The following is a 6,246-nucleotide window of genomic DNA, read 5'->3' as shown; positions in this document are numbered from 1 at the left end:
AAAAGGGAGGGGTGGGATGAGGGGGTGGAGTTGTCATCTAGTTCACATCTGTGAACTCTGATGGGGGACAGATGAAGCAGAAGGGCAGAGAGAGAGAGAGAGAGAGAGAGAGAGAGAGAGAGACAGAGAGACAGAGAGAGAGAGAGAGAGAGAGATCCATTCCCCATCCTTTAGAAAGGTAGGTATGTGAAAAATATTTGTGAGTGAAGACAGAGAGTATAATAACTGGTATGTATTATTAGTGTGTATTTAGCAAATCCATTCACACCTGGCAATTATGTGGAAAATCAATTGTGTGAGAGAGAGGCCCTCAATGTATAGGAAATATGTCTGTGTAATACATGAGTCATTGTAGAGTGAAAAATAGTCAGTTATGTGAGCAGGCAGCATAGTTTGTAGCAGGCTATGGTTCTCAGTATCTTTATACAAAAAATACATGATTGTGGTACAGTGGGCTTTCAAAGAGCAGGAAAAGTGTTGATAATTGCTGCCATTTTGGGAAAAGGTATTCTTTGGAACAATAAGTACCGAAGAAGAATAGAGGGGTGGAGGAATGGAGGGGTGGAGGGGTGGAGGAGTGGAGGAGTGGAGGGGTGGAGGAATGGAGGGGTGGAGGAATGGAAGAATGGAGGTGTGGAGGAGTGGAGGAATGGAGGAGTGGAGGAATGGAGGGGTGGAGGAATGGAGGAGTGGAGGAGTGGAGGAATGGAGGAATAGAGGAATGGGGGGGTGGAGGAATGGAGGAATGGGGGGATGGAGGAATGGGAGGAATGGGGGTGGGGAGGGAATGGAGGAGTGGAGGAATGGAGGAATGGGAGGGAAGTGGAGGGAGTGGAGAGGAATGGAGGGAATGGAGGGGAGGAGGGTGGAGGGTGGAGGAATGGAGGAATGGAGGGTGGAGGTGAGGAATGGAGGAATGGAGGGGTGAAGGAATGGAGGAATGGAGTAATGGAGGAATGAAGGAATGGAGGGGTGGAGGAATGGAGGAGTGGAGGAATGGAGGAATGGAGGAATGGAGGAGTGGAGGAATGGAGGAATGGAGGGGTGAAGGAATGGAGGAATGGAGTAATGGAGGAATGAAGGAATGGAGGGGTGGAGGAATGGAGGAATGGAGTAATGGAGGAATGAAGGAATGGAGGGGTGGAGGAATGGAGGAGTGGAGGAATGGAGGAGTGGAGGAATGGAGGAATGGAGGAATGGAGGAATGGAGGGGTGGAGGAATGGAGGAGTGGAGGAATGGAGGAGTGGAGGAGTGGAGGAATGGAGGAATGGAGGAATGGAGGGGTGGAGGAATGGAGGAGTGGAGGAATGGAGGAATGGAGGAATGGAGGAGTGGAGGAATGGAGGAATGGAGGGGTGGAGGAATGGAGGGGTGGAGGAATGGAGGAACGGAGGCGTGGAGGAATGGAGGAATGGAGGGGTGGAGGGGTGGAGGAATGGAGGAATGGAGGAGTGGAGGAATGGAGGGGTGGAGGAATGGAGAACTGGAGGAGTGGAGGGGTGGAGGAATGGAGGACTGGAGGAGTGGAGGAATGGAGGAATGGAGGAATAGAGGAATGGAGGGGTGGAGGATGGAGGAATGGGGGGTGGAGGAATGGAGGAATGGAGGGGTGGAGGAATGGAGGAATGGAGGAATGGAGGAATGGAGGGGAGGAGGGGTGGAGGGGGTGGAGGAATGGAGGAATGGAGGGGTGGAGGGTGGAGGAATGGAGGAATGGAGGAATAGAGGAATGGAGGAATGGAGGAATGGAGGAATGGGGGGTGGAGGAATGGAGGAATGGAGGGTGGAGGAATGGAGGAATGGAGGAGTGGAGGAATGGAGGAATGGAGGAATGGAGGGGAGGAGGGGTGGAGGGGTGGAGGAATGGAGGAATGGAGGGGTGGAGGGGTGGAGGGGTGGAGGAATGGAGGAATGGAGGGGTGGAGGAGTGGAGGAATGGAGGAATGGAGGAATGGAGGAATGGAGGGGTGAAGGAATGGAGGAATGGAGGGATGGAGGAATGGAGGAATGGAGGAATGGAGGAATGGAGGGGTGGAGGAATGGAGGAACGGAGGCGTGGAGGAATGGAGGAATGGAGGGGTGGAGGGGTGGAGGAATGGAGGAATGGAGGAGTGGAGGAATGGAGGAGTGGAGGAATGGAGGAATGGAGGAATGGAGGAGTGGAGGAATGGAGGAATGGAGGGGTGAAGGAGTGGAGGAATGGAGGAGTGGAGGAATGGAGGAATGGAGGAATGGAGGGATGGGGGAATGGGGGAATGGAGGAACAGAGGAACGGAGGAATGGAGGAGTGGAGGGGTGGAGGAATGGAGGAATGGAGGGGTGTAGGGGTGGAGGAATGGAGGAGTGGAGGAATGGAGGGGTGTAGGAATGGAGGAGTGGAGGGGTGGAGGAATGGAGGAGTGGAGGAGTGGGGGAATGGAGGGGTGGAGGAATGGAGGAATGGAGGAATGGAGGGGTGGAGGAATGGAGGAATGGAGGGGTGGAGGAATGGAGGTGTAGGAATGGAGGAGTGGAGGGGCGGAGGAATGGAGGAGTGGAGGAATGGAGGAATGGAGGAATGGATGAATGGAGGGGTGGAGGAATGGAGGAATGGAGGGGTGGAAGAATGGAGGAATGGAGGAATGGAGGAATGGAGGGATGGAAGAATGGAGGAATGAAGGGGTGGAGGAATGGAGGAATGGAGGAATGGAGGAGTGGAGGAATGGAGGAATGGAGTTGTGGAGGAATGGAGCAATGGAGGGGTGGAGGAATGGAGGAATGGAGGGGTGGACTAATGGAGGAATGGAGGAATGGAGGGGTGGAGGGGTGAAGGAATGGAGTAATGGAGGGGTGGAGGAGTGGAGGAATGGAGGAATGGAGGGGTGGAGGAATGGAGGAGTGGAGGAATGGAGGAATGGAGGAATGGAGGAATGGAGGGGTGGAGGAATGGAGGGGTGGAGGAATGGAGGAATGGAGGGGTGGAGGAATGGAGGGGTGGAGGAGTGGAGGAATGGAGGAATGGAGGAATGGAGGGGTGGAGGGGTGAAGGAATGGAGGAGTGGAGGAATGGAGCGATGGAGGAATGGAGGAGTGGAGGGTGGAGTAATGGAGGGGTGGAGGGGTGGAGGAATGGAGGGGTGGACGAATGGAGGAGTAGAGTGGAGGAGTGGAGAGGTGGAGGAGTGGAGTAGTGGAGGGGTGGAGGAGTGGAGGAATGGCGGAGGGGTGGAGGGTGGAGTGGAGCGGTGGAGTAATGGAGGAGTGGAGGAATGGAGGGTTGGCGGAATGGATGAGTGAAAGGGTGGAGGAGTGGAGGGGTGGAGGAATGGAGGAGTGGAGGAGTGGAGGGGTGGAGGATGGAGGGGTGGAGGAATGGAGGAGTGGAGGGGTGGAGGAGGAGGGAAATGGGAGGATGGAATGAGGGAGTGGAGAGGTGGAGGAGTGGAGGAAAGGAAGAGTGGAGAGGTGGAGGAATGGAGGACTGGAGGGATGGAGGAGTGGAGGAGTAGAGTGGAGGGGTGGAGGAGTGGAAGGGTGGAGGAGTGGAGGAGTGGAGGAGTGGAGGGGTGGAAGAGTGGAGGAGTAGAGTGGAGGGGTGGAGGAGTGGAGAGTGAGAGCGGGGTGGTGAGGAGTAGAGCGGAGGGGTGGGAGGAGTAGAGCGGAGGGGTGGGAGGAGGAGGAGAAGAGCGGAGAGGTGAGAGGAGGAGAGTAGAGTGAGGTAGAGAGGGAAGTAGAGCGGAGGTGGAAGAGGAGGAGCAGATGGAGGGTGGAGGAGTAGATGAGCAGAGCGGAGGTGAAGATGGAGGAGTAGAGGGAGGGTGGAGGAGTGGAGGAGTAGAGCATGAGGGTGGAGGAGTAGAGCTGGAGGGTGGAGGAGAGAGAGCGGAGGGTGGAGGAGTGGAGGAGTAGGCGGAGGGTGGAGGATGGAGGAGTGAAGAGAGCTGAGGTGGAGGAGTGGAGGAGTAGAGCGGAGGGGTGGAGGATTGGAGGAGTAGAGTGGAGGGTGGAGGAGTGGAGGAGTAGATCGGAGGGGTGGAGGAGTGAGGAGTAGAGCGGAGGGGTGGAGGAGTGGGAGGGACTAGAGTGGAGGGGTGGAGGGGGGAGTAGGAGCGGAGGGGTGGAGGAGTGGAGGAGTAGAGCGGAGGGGTGGAGGAGTGGAGGGTGGAGGATGGAGGGGTGGAGGAATGGAGGAGTGGCGGAATGGAGGAGTGGACAGGTGGAGGAGTGGAGGAAAGGAAGAGTGGAGAGGTGGAGGAATGGAGGACTGGAGGGATGGAGGAGTAGAGTGGAGGGGTGGAGGAGTGGAAGGGTGGAGGGAGGTGAGGAGTGGAGGAGTGAGGGTGAGGAGTGGAGGAGTAGAGGGAGTGGGGAGTAGAGCCAGGGGTGGAGAGTGAAGACTAGAGAGTAGAGTGGAGTGTGGAGGAGTGATAGAGATGGAGAGGGGAGGAGTGGAGGAGCAGAGCGGAGGGGTTTAGGAGTGAGGAGTAGAGCGGAGGGGTGGAGGAGTGGAGGAGTAGAGCGGAGGGGTGGAGGATTAGAGGAGCAGAGTGAGGGTGGAGGATATGAGTAGAGGGAGGGTGAGGATTAGAGTAGATGAGGGGTGGAGGAGAGAGTAGACGGAGGTGGAGAGAGAGTGGAGGGTGAGGATGGAGGAGTAGAGCGGAGGGTGGAGGAGAGGATGAGGAGTAGATGATGAGGAGGAGAGTAGAGCTTGAGGGGTGGAGGATTGGAGGAGTAGAGCGGAGGGGTGGAGGAGTGAGGAGTAGAGCTGAGGGTGGAGGAGTGGAGGAGTAGAGCGGAGGGGTGGAGGAGTGGAGGACTAGAGTGGAGGGGTGGAGGAGGAAGGAGTAGAGCGGAGGGGTGGAGGAGTGGAGGAGTAGAGCGGAGGGGTGAGGGATGGAGGACTAGAGTGGAGGGGTGGGAGGAGTGAAGGAGTAGAGCGGAGGGGTGGAGGAGTGGAGGAGTAGAGCGGAGGGGTGGAGGAGGAGGACTAGAGGAGGGATTGGAGGAGTGAGGAAATGGAGGAGTGGAGGGGTGGAGGATGAGGAGTAGAGCGGAGGGGTGGAGGAGTGGAGGAGTAGAGCGAGGGGTGGAGGAGTGGAGGAGTAGAGCGGAGGGTGGAGGAGTGGAGGACTAGAGTGGAGGGGTGGAGGAGTGAGGAGTAGAGCGGAGTGGAGGAGTGGAGGAGTAGAGCGGAGGGTAGGAGTGGAGGAATGGAGGATGGAGGGTGGAGGAGTGGAGGAGTAGAGCGGAGGGTGGAGGAGTGGAAGAGTGGAGGGGTGGAGGAGTGGAGGAATGGAGGAGTGGAGGGGTGGAGGAGTGGAAGAGTAGAGCGGAGGGGTGGAGGAGTGGAGGAGTAGAGCGGAGGGGTGGAGGAGTTGAGGACTAGAGTGGAGGTGGAGGAGTGAGGAGTAGAGCGGAGGGTGGAGGAGTGGAGGAGTAGAGATGGAGGGTGGAGGAGTGGAGGAGTAGAGCGGAGGGGTGGAGGAGTGGAGGAGTAGAGCGGAGGGGTGGAGGAGTGGAGGAGTAGAGCGGAGGGGTGGAGAGGTGGAGGAGTGGAGGAGTAGAGCGGAGGGGTGGAGGAGTGGAGGAGTAGAGCGGAGGGGTGGAGGAGTGGAGGACTAGAGTGGAGGGGTGGAGGAGTGGAGGAGTAGAACGGAGGGGTGGAGGAGTGGAGGACTAGAGTGGAGGGGTGGAGGAGTGGAGGAATGGAGGAGTGGAGAGGTGGAGGAGTGGAGGAGTAGAGCGGAGGGGTGGAGGAGTGGAGGAGTAGAGCGGAGGGGTGGAGGAGTGGAGGAGTAGAGTGGAGGGGTGGAGGAGTGGAGGAATGGAGGAGTGGAGGGGTGGAGGAGTGGAGGAGTGGAGGAATGGAGGAGTGGAGAGGTGGAGAGGTGGAGGAATGGAGGAGTGGAGGGGTGGAGGAGTGGAGGGGTGGAGGAGTGGAGGAGTAGAGTGGAGAAGTGGAGGAGTGGAGGAGTAGAGCGGAGGGGTGGAGGAGTGGAGGAGTAGAGCGGAGGGGTGGAGATGGAGGAGTAGAGTGGAGGGGTGGAGGAGTGGAGGAGGAGCGGAGGGGTGGAGGAGGGAGGAGAGACGGAGGGTGGAGGAGTGGAGGACTAGAGTGGAGGTGGAGGAGTAGAGGATCGCGGAGGGTGGAGGAGTGGAGGAGTAGAGCGGAGGGGTGGAGGATTGGAGGAGTAGAGCGGAGGTGGAGGTGGAGGAGTAGACGGAGGGGTGGGATGAGGAGTGAGGAGTAGAGGGAGGGGTGG

This window comes from Coregonus clupeaformis, unplaced genomic scaffold, assembly GCF_020615455.1.
Source record: "Coregonus clupeaformis isolate EN_2021a unplaced genomic scaffold, ASM2061545v1 scaf0958, whole genome shotgun sequence".
Classification (NCBI taxonomy): Eukaryota; Metazoa; Chordata; class Actinopteri; order Salmoniformes; family Salmonidae; genus Coregonus; species Coregonus clupeaformis.
Note: the sequence above shows the minus strand (reverse complement) of the source record.